Consider the following 12,865-nt stretch of genomic DNA (forward strand, 5'->3'; position numbering starts at 1 on the left):
TTAACAATCCTTGAAAAATAATTTCTTCATCTTTTCTTTTACTAAATAAGTGTCTCTTCCTTGAAATCTGCCAGTGGCCCAATACTAAATGTTCTTTGTCTGTTCAAAAATTTTCATTCCACATGCCCAAACATCTTGCTCTGCAGTAGACTTTGTTCTCCTCCCAAAAACCTGCCCCCATAACCTGCTGTACCTGCAGGGCCTAATATGATGCAAAATACATGAAAAATATATGCCCAAAAAATATATGAAAAGACAGAGTAGTTATGCCAGCTGTCACACAGACACATGTCCTAACAGAGTCAGTGCAATTTACCTCATGAAATGAAAGAGCAAAAACAGAAGTCTCATCATGGAGTCAAGCCAAAGTCATCATATCATTGACTCCACAGTATTCTTATTGCCTGCTTCAACTGGTAATTTCTAGAGTATTTGCAAGGCTGTAAGGCTTGCAAGTAAGGCTGGTATTTCTTGTAAATGCCTTTTTGTTATACATCAATATAAGAAAGCAGGTAGTGTTTCCTGGGATCTACTGATGACTAATAAATAACTAGCTAGCCAACTAGTTATCACAACTACTACTATAGGTATTATAGATACTATAACTACACATGATTGTTATTATAAATAAACATAGAGCTAGCCAGGTAGACAGGAGCAACAGAAAAGGCTGGATAATGTTTTCCTCAGGTGCTTCTCTGGATAAATTTTCCAGGTAACTGAATGCCTGAGGAGAGAATCTAGATTAGGGAAGCAATCTAGATTAGGTTTAATGTCAATCAAGTTACTGCAGTAAGAGACTGGGGAAGCAATTGAGTGCTCTAATTCCACATAATTTCCACCTATTTGCATTCATCTGTACATGTAAAGTGCCTGAGCTGCTGTCCATAGTAATTTAATCACCACCATTCCCAACCTTTCATCTAGCCTGAACATTTTATGAGCTAGCTATGGGATTATTTTATGCAGTTGTGATTTTCTCTCTCTGCAAGGCAAATGAAAGTGCAAAGTAAATGAATACTTTCATGAAAAACTATTCTACAAGATCTGCTGCTATTTCAGAAATTGCAGTAATTTTCATCTCTCAAAAGAACAAACTGCCTCATGGGTTACTTTATCGCAGGTGATATTCAAGACAACGTCTAACACTGATGCTGGAATACAGTGGTAATATTTGCAAAGCGATTCTAAGTGTGAAACACTTTTGAGAAATGTTAAGTTGCTATTGAGAAAAATGGACTTAGAGGTGACTAACAGTAAGATAACCTTATCTGTTCCAAAAGTTTCCAATTGAGGTGCAAGCAAAACTCAAGTTTGGGGGTTTTTCTGTCCTTTTTTCTTTTTTAGCAACATCCTGCTCACACTTTTTGCAGTAATATGACAAAGTTATCCTCTGTGTAAGTTTTGTTAGTAAACTCAAAAAAGGAAATACATCTCTTAGGCAAAAAAAGTAACTCAGATTAAAGCATCCTTTTTTGACCAAGTTATTTTCTGCATGGAACTTGTCTCTCAAAGTCCACCACATCCAGCCACTAACTCTGCATACTACTAAATTAATTCAGTGGGCCAGAGCATCTTTGGATAGTACACTGGCAACACCAATGAATATTGGAGTAACAGAAGACACATTCTTGTGTTCAGGACTGGAAAGACAGGAATGACTGAGCTCGAAGACATTAGTATGGGAAAACTCTAGGAAGGAAGCTAATAGTGTCACTAATTAAAACCAATGAAAATCCTAAATGCCTTTATTCTCTCCAACTATAAACAACCATGATATATGGTACACAGCAACACAGTGTTTTCATTTCAGTTCACAAAGCAACACAATTAAGAATATATGTAGCGGTGGAAAGACTGAATAAAAACTGTGGAAAGTGCTCAGTGAACAGCCTGAATGGACAGACTCACATACTTAGAGCAGATATCCCTAGAGGAGGAGAGAAACGGTGCTAAACATGACTTCAGACAATACTCAGTGTTAAGACAGTAAGACTGAAGCACAGTTTACACATTTATGAGGAAAATTCAGACTCACAGAAACATACACTTCATGATTTTGCCACTTTTCAACTAATTCAAGAAAATTAAGAGCAAACTACCCAGAACCACTGCATACATGAAAGAATTCTAATACAGCTTTCTACAGCTTCCTAAGTCTGAAATAGCCCATGGCATACACATGCATTAAAATCTACCTTTCACAGTACATTAACCTCTGAGCAAAAGCAGTTTTAATACATGGTTTAGAAAATACATAGCAATAATCTCAAACATATCTTCTGGAGAGAATTTCACTATTAAACTAGACATTATTATTAATATCTGCCTATTTGTGAAGCTCCACACATTGAGAGATGCTGAAACAGGCAGCAGCTTTCTGAACTAATTTTTATTAGATCATTTTAGTCATCTCCAATTAGCTCCTTGAGATAAAAAGATCAGAGAAAAACTGGAAGGAATAGGTGGAGTCCAGTCCATATCCAGTCCATAAGAGCAGGCTTTAGAGTAGGCCAGGTTGATTTCGGCCTTGTCCCAAAGAATCTTTCCAGGGACTCTACATGTTTCTATGACATGCTGAGCCTCTGCCTTCAGCACTTACTGGCTCCCAGCATAAGAAATGTTCATAAACAAATCTGTTTTCTGATGCTTGAATCATAACTGTAAGAAGTTCCCAAATTCTGGGAGGGCTCAAGGCTGGGTTAAATGGGGATTCAAGCAATCTAGTCTAATGGAAGTTAAATTTTTCAGGTATATAGGAATTTAATCTATAAAATGAAAATATCTAAGAAATATCCACCAGTCTGCATGAGAGAGCAATACCAGTTAGATGTTATCTCCTCCCCTGTTTCTTTTAATATGACAGGAAAATATATTAAAAAACCCAGAAAAAACCCTAAAATTAAATACAAAAAAATCAATTGCCATAATAAAATATACACAACAATTATGAATATCAAGGATAATTCCACTAATGGGAGTTAAGTTTTAGTATCCAGAATAGTATAGGCCTTGTTAATTTACAAATCTACATGAGCACTACACTGCTTGGAAAACTGCACGTCCTGAAACAATGAGTATGGTCCAGAACAGCATATGTGAGTAACTGCAAATTTACTTTGCAAGAAAAGTATTTTTATACAGCAATACAACAGAGTTTATGAATTTATCAAAAATTATGTCATCTTTTCAGGTGGGCTGGAATGAATTGTTTAAATTTATCCTTGGCGTTAACTCTAGGAACTTTTGCAGTGCAAATCTCCCCTCTTGATCACTGCAAATCTGTGTGGGCTCCTGAAAAGGGACAGAGCCTGGTTTAATTCTGGAGGATAATCTGTTACAGACTTGTGACAGCACGTTTTGCCAGCACAGAGCAGGGGAGCACCTCATGCTCCTGCTGCCACAGGCCAGACCCTGGAAGAGCTCTCCACCACTTCTGTGCTTCACCTTTCTGGGACTCTTCAAGATGCTTGCAAACTTACATGTTTCAAACTCAGGAACTACGCTGCAGGCTTGCTCCCGAGTTGCTAGCACAGTTTTCTGTAAAGTGGAATATCTGATTTGCTCTGCCAGCTCTGTCTAGGAGGACTCTGTTTAAAGAGACAAACAGTTGGAATTTTATTACGCAGATTTCAAAATGTTGTTTCAAGTATTTTGAAATATCTGTCATTTGAATGTAGCTAGTTTCAATAAATACTTAATTATTACTTAATTCTTTAAAAATCTTCTTGCCCTGTTCCTCAATTACAGGATTAGGCCCTCTTTTCCTAACTATAACATAAACTGTTCTAGACAGACCCTATAATATGAACACCACCATTTTCAATAGCTGACCAAATGTAATAACAGTTCTTAAGAAAAAATGCTTTACAACTCTGCACAGAGCTGACTTCTGTAACAAAGACAGAAAAAAACCCTTTTTGTTCTCCTGTGAATTAACCTTTTTAAAGAAAATAAATTTTTTTTCTTTTAAAGAAGAAGATTTCTTTTTTAATTTTTGTGAGTGTACACCTAAGTTGTCATTCATCTTCAACTTAACTTTAGAAATGCAATTTTGCATTATCTTACCCAACTCAATGTGAAATTCTACTTAACAACATTTCACATAAATTTTAATATTTAATAGGACACATTATTTTTCTAGAGATGGTGGGTTTATGTCAAACCTTTAAAGTTTCAGAAAAAACAGGCATTAAAATGTACTTAAAAGCAATGCCCTTTTAAACTATTCCAGGTGACTAATTGAGAGGTGGTATCAAACCTGAGGAAATCTGCAGCAAATAATGTTCCAGAGCTCAGAGAAGCTTTTTCATTGAAGCGTAAGACATCTAAGGACGACTTACACTGTGGGAATGTTGAGTAATAATTTCAAAGCTGTAATTAAAAAACACCCTTTTTATATAAATGGTTGTACTTTCACCAGTGAAATCTGTCTATTCTGCAGGTGCTGAATTTGGCTATGGGTCTATAACCAACCAGGCTCCACAGTCACAGACTATTTAACAGAGAAAAGCAACAAGCAGAAAACTACTGCAGATGCTACAGGGTTTTCACAATGAAACAGAGCACTAACTGCTCTTTTTGAAGTGCAGTGTGAGATTACAGAACAGAGCAGCAGAGCTATTTGTGGCTTTAAACCTTCAGCAACATTGCCAGCAGATCACCGTGAATGTGACATATTATCGTGTCACAGATGAGCGCATGGATTTCAAGTTGAAAATACTAGAAAATCAAATTACGTTGTTACGTGGTTTGTGGTGGATCAATTGCAATTCCATTTTGTTGGACATTTAACTGAAGCATGAAATATTTGGTAAAAATGTGTGAAACTGCGGATTCATTTATCAGCCTCCAGATCAGTCCAATACTTTTACAGATTGCTACATAACAAATTCCAGCAAAACAAAACTTTCCTTACGCCAATTAAATGAAATGCAACAAAAACAATAACACCACCCCACCCCCACCAAAACCCAACAAGCAAAACACCAAACCAAATAACAACATTGTGTTTGTAATATTTGCAGCTGATTTACCATTAGGTCTCAACTAAATCTAAAATATAGAAGCTGTCACTACCTATGAGTATTTGCACTATGAAATCATAAATCCAAAGTAAAAAAGGAAACACTAATACATCCTTTCTTCCCTTTCAAGAGGTAATTTTGGAGGAAAAATAAATCAGTGAATGGTATCCCAAGAATGAATTTCTAGGGTAAAAATTTTTGTTTCTGGAAAACTAGTATGATGATTTTGTTATCTTTGAAGCAAACAATGGTAACAGAATGTGCCTATACTGAATGAAATTTGATATATACTGCCCAAATGAAATTTGATATTTACTGTCCTATTTGTAGTATAGAAAATGCTTGGAATTTTTAGAAGTATTGATTGATTCAAAAGATAAAATTAATGGTATCCAATTTTGAGCAATTAAAGCATAAAGGGATAGAATAACAACTGAAAATGATCAAAATCTTTGAGGCCTTCAAAACTCTTACAGGTGAGAAAGACCAAGTGAGGATCACCTTCCCAATGCAACTGGGGCTTCAGTATCATCACAAAAAGAATATCACAGAGTTGATGCACACTCATCTGGCATTCTTGGCATTATTTAATCTAAAAGGGGAAAAAGCAGATAATTTTATTTCCAGTACTTTCAGAGCTTTGGAAGATTCAAGTCATACATTCTGTTTCTCTGAATGTTTCAATGACCAAAATTGCACTTTTCCTGGTCTAATTAAAATCAGAAATATCAGTTCAACTAAATTACACCTTTGGTTATCTGGTATATGTTGTTTAGCACTTAGACCAGTCCTGGAAGTGACTTTCAAACTTAGTGCGAGTCTAAACATCAAAGCAGACTAGTAGTTCCAGTTAAGCTCATATAATGTGCTCCTTCTACTAAAGAGTTTTCGAACTATCACGGAATTGTCCAGGTTTCATTTTACCTGGGATTTCTACTGCTAACTAATGCACAGATCTGTGACTATGTATAAACCTCAGAATCCATATTATGTTTTTATGCAACTGGTGAGAGCCACCAGAAAGAATCCTTGAATCAATGCCTCAAGCTGAAGTTTTTATCTCTACACAAGATATATGACTTTTTTGAGTGCTTACCTTTGTGCTAAATTATTATAGTGTGATTTAAAAGGCAAAAGACTTGGATAAAGCAAGTACTTTTTAAAGTCTAATCAGAAGTATTATCTGGGAAAAATCACTTCATGTCTTCTCACCGCAGGCAGATCCAGGTACAAGGCCTGGAATACATCCAATGGACACCTGATGACCTCTGTTAGTATCAGTATTAAATACATTATTTACTGCAGCCATTGGTAAGAGCTTACTAGGAGTAATCCTGTAGTAAGTCTCCTAGCACCAGGGGCTTGTTCTGCCTCACTACACTGTGCAAGCAGCTAGCTTCTCTGAAGTTCTGTGAAAACAGTCTTTTTCAATCTGGAATTATGAAAAGCACCTATAAAATTACTTCCATAACTTTAATCACCTGGCACATGCTGAACGAGGCAAGCAAGTACTGTGAAGCAGGCCCTCATCAACCTCAGGAGCTTCAACAAGGCCAGTGCAGGGGGGTTCTGCACCTGAGCTGGGGCAACCCTTGGCATCAACACAGCCTGGGGAGTGAACAGAGGGAGAACAGCCCTGCCAAGAGATATTTTGGGTGCTGGTGGATGAGAGGTGAGACAGGTGCTGCCCAGAAAGCCAATTATCCTGGGCTGCACCCCAGGCAGGGTGGGCAGCAGGGTGAGGGAGGGGATTCTGCCCCTCGGCTCTGGTGAGAGCCCACCTGGAACCCTGCATCCAACTCTGGGGTGCCAGCACAGGGAAGACATGGACCTGCCTGCTGGAGTGAGTCCAGAGGCGGGACACAAAAGTTGGTGAAAGGCTGGAGAACCTCTCCTATGAAGAAAGCCTGAGAGATTAGGGATTGTTCAGCCTGGACAAAAGAGTAAAGGGAGACTTCATTGCAGCATTTCAATACTTTAAAAGGGGCTGACAAGAACAAATGGGGACAGACTTTTTAATATGGCCTGCATTTGTAAGGAGTAGTGGTTTTAAACAAAAAGAGCATAGATTCAGGCTATGTATAAGGAAGCTTTTTTATGATGAGGGTAGTGAAAAAATGGAACAACTATTTGAGCAACCAGAAGTAGCTGAATCCACCCCTGCTCATGGCAGGGGCTTGGAATAGATGATCTTTAAAGGTTCCTTCTAGCCCAAACCATTCTATGGTTTGATAATATGACTGATCCACTGCAAAGTATTAAGAGACAGATTCAACATGTTCCAATATTGCCATTTTACATTTTAACGTGGTAGTGAGTAGAAGAATAAATGTTAGGGACATTAGACATCACCTGCACAGATTGTTTTAGTTGAAGCATTAAGATATGCCAATCTCTCTTTTCCTTCTTCTTGTCCCTTTGTGTTTTTCATCTACTGCCTTGCCCAGTAGCTACTACATAAATGTATGATTCTAAAAATTCTTTCTGACATCTGTTTCCAATTCATCTTTGTTTGTGCCCTTTTCAAGCTCCATATCCTATCATCAGTACATTGGGCCCAATTCACCCCTGATGCATTAACCTAGGCACTGGCCCTAGGGATGGTTTTAGTCTTGTCTATTCAGAGGGTTAATTTCTGTCTAAGCTAGTTAAAATGATATTTCAATGCAACTCCCTTTTAACTGTCATGTTCTATATAAGATGCATCTGTACTTCTGTAACTTCATTTACTCCCAGGACCACTTCTATGGCTTTTATAAAATGTTATCTACTTCATGCTGCATTTCTTCTATTTGAAATCCCAGCAATGCTCTTAGCTTTCTTGTGGTTATGTTAGTCATAAAAGTTCAAAAGAAAACTTCCTGTTTAGTCAAAGGACTTCCAGGCATTATGAGAATTAAAAAAAAAATAGCACACACACTAAGATACAGAACTAAAGCAAATGTCCTCTCCCCATTCCTTGCATATTCATCAGAAAACCAACGAATGTTAAATGTTTTATCATTTCATGTCACATGCCTTTCAGGAAAGAAATTTTGTGAAGACATCACTTAGAGATTACCTTTAAACCTAATCTGAGATGGAATGCCAGACAGTGATGAGGAAATTAGAATATTTTCCTGGTTAGCTTGTTATTCTTGCATTCTTCTTTCATTCTTTTTTCTTCACCTCTACTTTACTCTCTGCTTTCCATTTCAGTGTGGTCCTTCCTTTCACTGCCTCTTAATCATGTTTATCCATCTTCTCCAAAGTTCTCCCCTTTTCAGCCCTGCAATGGCACGGCTGGCTTTGACAATGGCATTTGGCCATGTAATGCTGTTTCTGAGCTGTAAATTAGGGTTTGGGCCTCTGGAGGCGGGAGTAGGTAATAGCTTCCTATTGCTCTCCACAGTGCTTGCTGCAATCAGCAGCCCCTTAACAAATGTAACCCTCAACAATGCCCCAGGTTCCAACATCTGACGCTTAATAACCTTTGACAGGTATTAAAGAGACTCAAATCATAACTACCCAATAGAATTTTATGTCTTAAAAAGGGCAAGAAATAACAGCATAAGCTTGCAGTTTTTTGCTACAACACTGTTATGTACAGATATGCACACAGAAAAATGCTTATAAGTGTTTTTAAATTTTTCATGTTTGAAACAGTAGTAAGATTCTCCATTCAAGTTGGGCTTTGGCTTTTTAAAATAAATTATTAAAGCATCATTCTAAAATTATGTGCCCAGAAAGAAGTTTCATATTTTGAAAGCTTGACCAGAGGAACATTTCTTCTAGTTTTTTCACTGTTCTTGTTAGCAACACTTAAATATTTGCTTCTATACAAATATGGGCATGCCATAATAACTGACGGAAATAAAACAGTTATAAAATTTTAACACTAAACCAAAATACTTGCTACTGACTGTGTTGAAAAAGCTTCTAATGCAAAATGAATGTGGCACCTGTATAGTTTGGACAGCCAAAAAGCTCTCTGACAGTAAGCAAAAATGATGAAAAGTGAGTATGTAAAATTTCTGGGTTCTGATACCTCATGTCACTTTAAGCTCTTGGGTTTGGAAAATCATTAATAAGTAATGAGAAATGACCAAAACCCTTCTCCAAAGGAAAGAGGCCAAACAAACTTTTCACTGTTGTGCATCACAAGAAACAGATGGTAAGCGATAAACAAGTTACCACAATAAACTGGACCCATACCAAGGAACTAGGGAGTAAAGTGAGCCACTAAATCCCATGTCCCGTGGCACATATTCTGTTCACCCACTATGTGCACTAGATTTCTCTCCCCTTTCACTTCCTCCAGAAATAAGTCAGGGAAAATTCTTCAAATCATCCTTGCCCTGCACTCTTCATCATTTCTTTACACTTCACTGCTGCCTGCCTTTTGGTGGATTCAATTTGCCCAGAAATTAATTCTTCTGGGTTCCTGCTGTAACTTATTACCAGTCGTCAAAAAAAAAAAAAAAAAAAAAAAAAGGATGTGAGGAAGATTAGGTCTACAATGGTTAGCTACATTAACATTATAACATTGTTTATAAATGAAATTTGTACTGTAGTATCCGCTCCATCCTACTGCAATCAAATTGGATTGCAACCAAAAATCATGTGTTCTGCCTGCCTATATTCATAGCAATTTGTAAGGTTCCTCTGAAGATACATAAAACTGACCTCAGATCCCTTATTTAGAAAAGGAAGAGGCAGATCTGGTTCTATCACAGGTAAGAGATTATACAGTATATAATTTCATAATCAAACAGAAGTTTTCTGAAAAATTAGTTCCTGTGCTGTGATCCTATTTAGTCCTTTCAACATAAAAGAAATTGGAATTGTTCTTTTAACACAGAATAAAATAAACGTGAAATTGAAATGTGAAGAAAATTTTCCTTTGATTTTGTTCATGTAATGCATTATGAAAACAGACCACAGCATGTGCCACTGCCTTCAAGCTTCAAGCTGTGGATACATTTGAGAGCTTGGGCCATGAGAAGAAAAGCCAGGTACACAAGGCAGCCCAGCCCCTTCCAATTTCCATGTTGCACCAAGGCATAAAGAGGGCATCAGTCTCATGTTAACGAGAGTGCCCTTTTTTGCCATCATACGAGCACCTAAGCAAGTCTCAGGGGGAAGAAATGCTGAACGTGCATTGCACTCCAGCTGCTGTGACTTTCACCTGGTCCAGGCCTGGGCACCAGATCAGCTCCACCAAGGCAGTGCCAGGCTTGTGAACGTGACTCACTTGGCAGGGTGACCTCAGCTGTGTGCCCAGCTTGCCAGGTGCCCATCAAGCCAATCCACTGCCCTCGTCCTCAAGTGGATGGGGGGACAAAATACCACAAAATGCTAATGGCATAAAGAGGTAAGGACAGGGAGATACTTCATCTATTACCATCACAGGCTCAAAATTGAAAAAAATTTGAGACTTGAAATTGAAAAGTTTTACAGACTTGAAAAATTTGACTACTGCCAGTCAAAGGCCAGAGTGGACTAATGGGAAATAAGGATAATACATTACCACAGACATGCACCAACATTGTGGACAGCTCAGCTTTGGTCAGCAGCAGATCCACCTTAGAGAAAATGGCTTTGTCTGATGTGGGGAAAACTTCTGGCATCTTTTCACAGATGTCATCCCCACAGCCCCCACCCCTCTGCCATGTAAACTGGACATATGCAGTTATCCAGCCCATCTAAATTTTGGGACCCTAGGAAATCTGCAAGTTCCCTATTCCAAGTCTGTACCAAATACTACCAATCCCTGGCAAAAGCAAATTGGTCCTTAATTGGTCTTCTATTTCCATGCACCAGTTTCAATAAAAGGAAAATGTAGGGCAGGTCATAGGTCAGAGTTGACCATGTGTTGTTGTACCCACACAATGATGTGACTATCTTCTACCACACAGAAAAGACTCACAAGGTAAATTAGAGAAAAAACAAATCATAGAATTCCAGAATGGTTTGTGTTGTAAGGGACCTCAAAGTTAATCTACTTCTAAGTCCCCTGCCATGGACAGGGGCACCTCCTACTAGACCAGCTTGCTCAGAGCCCCGTGCAACTTGCTCTTGAACACTTCTGAAAATGGGGCATCCACAGCTTCTCTGGAAACCTGTTCCAGTGCCTCACCAACCTCACAGTAAAGAATTTCTTCCTAATATCTAATTTAAACCTACAATCCTTCACTCTGAAGCCATTCCCTTTTGTCATGTAATAAATCTTTCTCCAGGTTTCTTATAGCCTCCCTTCAGGTACAGTAAGGTTGGCATTACGTCCTCTCAAAGCCTGCTCTCCTCCAAGCTGAAAAATCCCAATTCTCTCAGTCTTTCCTCTTAGGAGAGGTGCTCCATCCTATTAATCATCTTGGTGATTAGTCCACCCTGTTCTGGACTTACTCCAATAGGTCAATTTCTGTGCTGGGCACCCAGAGCTGGATGCAGGGTTCCAGGTGGGGTCAGAGCAGAGCAGAGCAGAGCAGAGGGGCAGAATCCCCTCCTCACCCTGATCTGGTTGCAGGGCACGTTTGGCTCTCTGGGCTGTGAGTGCCCATGGCTGGGTCATGTCCAGCCCCTCACCCCCAGCACCCCAAAGCCCTTCTGGGCACGGCTGCTCTTGTCCCTCCATCCCCCAGCCTGGAGTGATAACAGAGATTGTCCCAGTCCAGGTGCAGCACCTTGCAGTTGGTCTTATTAAATCTCATGGTATTCCCATAGGTCCACTACTCAAGCTTCTCCATCCCCCTGGATGGCATCCCATCATTCAGGAGTGTCACTGCACCCCTCAGCTTGGTGCCATCTGCAAATTTTGTGAGGGTGCACTCGATCCTTTTGTCTGTGCCATTGATATTAAATAATACTGGTCCCAGGACAGACCCCTGAGGGCACCACCTGCCACTGACATCCTCTGGGACTCTGAGCCACTGGCCACCACCCTCTGGAGGCGACCGTCCAACGCATTCTTGTCCATGTAAGAGCTGACCTGCAGAACCCACGCCTGTCCAGTTTAGAGAGGAGGATGTCATGGGGGCCGTGTCAAGGCCTTACTGAAGCCCAGGCAAACGACACCTGCAGCCTTTCCCTCAGGCACTGATGCAGCCACTCCACCCCAGAAGGCCACCAGGCTGGTCGGGCAGGACTCACCCTTGGTGCAGCTGCCCTGGCTCCCTGTGCTCCATGTGCCTTGGCAGAGCTTCTGGAAGCTCCTGGAAGATCCGTGTCCCGGGATCTTCCCAGGCATGGACGGGACACTGACAGGTTGGTGCTTCCCAGGGTCCTCCTTTATACCCTCATTAGTGATTGGTACAGCAACCATTTCTCCTGTCACCTGGGACTTCACCTGTTTGCTATTTGAACTTTTTAATACCAAGAGTGTCTTGGCAATGCCATCAGACAATTGCCTTGAGACTCTGGAATGCATCTAATAGGGTCCCAGAGATTTATATATATTTAGTTTGTTCAAGTGGTCAATAACCTGGTCTTCACTTAGAGTGGGAGGGATTTTGTTCTCCCAATCCCCATCCTGAAGTCCATCCAGTCAAGACTTGTGGAGAGGGGTTGCCAGTGAAGACAGAGGCAAAAAAATTGGTTTTTTCCTCATGAAGAACTGATGTACAGTTCATAGTTTTTCCAATCAATATAGATGAAGCAGAGTTTGTCTTACCCAACAATTTCCTGTTAAACAGAAAGCTAATACCATAGCTTTCTGCTCTTAATAATTAATAATACATACTTTTTTTCCTAGAATCTTATGGCACTGTGATAAAGCTCCCTGCTTTGTGTTTCCGACATTTAAAGCTTCCACTCATAGATCAAATTTTCCTTGAAAACACACCATAAAGCACAGGTGCTGA

The 12,865-nt window shown here is 39.6% G+C and overlaps 1 protein-coding gene across 7 annotated transcripts in view; it reads right to left on the reverse strand.

The window, feature by feature from the left end:
- The window catches only part of PRR16 (proline rich 16), a 140,317-nt gene that overhangs the window by 20,317 nt on the left and 107,135 nt on the right, over window positions 1-12,865 (reverse strand). For 2 of the 7 annotated variants that reach the window (XR_010031070.1, XR_010031069.1), the window contains exon 3: window positions 3,483-3,590. The exons of the other annotated variants lie outside the window; for them this stretch is intronic. The gene's annotated coding sequence lies outside the window, so the exon portion shown is untranslated. The remainder of the gene's footprint in view (window positions 1-3,482; window positions 3,591-12,865) is intronic. 7 annotated transcript variants of the gene reach the window in all.

This window comes from Melospiza melodia, chromosome Z (assembly GCF_035770615.1).
Source record: "Melospiza melodia melodia isolate bMelMel2 chromosome Z, bMelMel2.pri, whole genome shotgun sequence".
Taxonomy (NCBI): Eukaryota; Metazoa; Chordata; class Aves; order Passeriformes; family Passerellidae; genus Melospiza; species Melospiza melodia.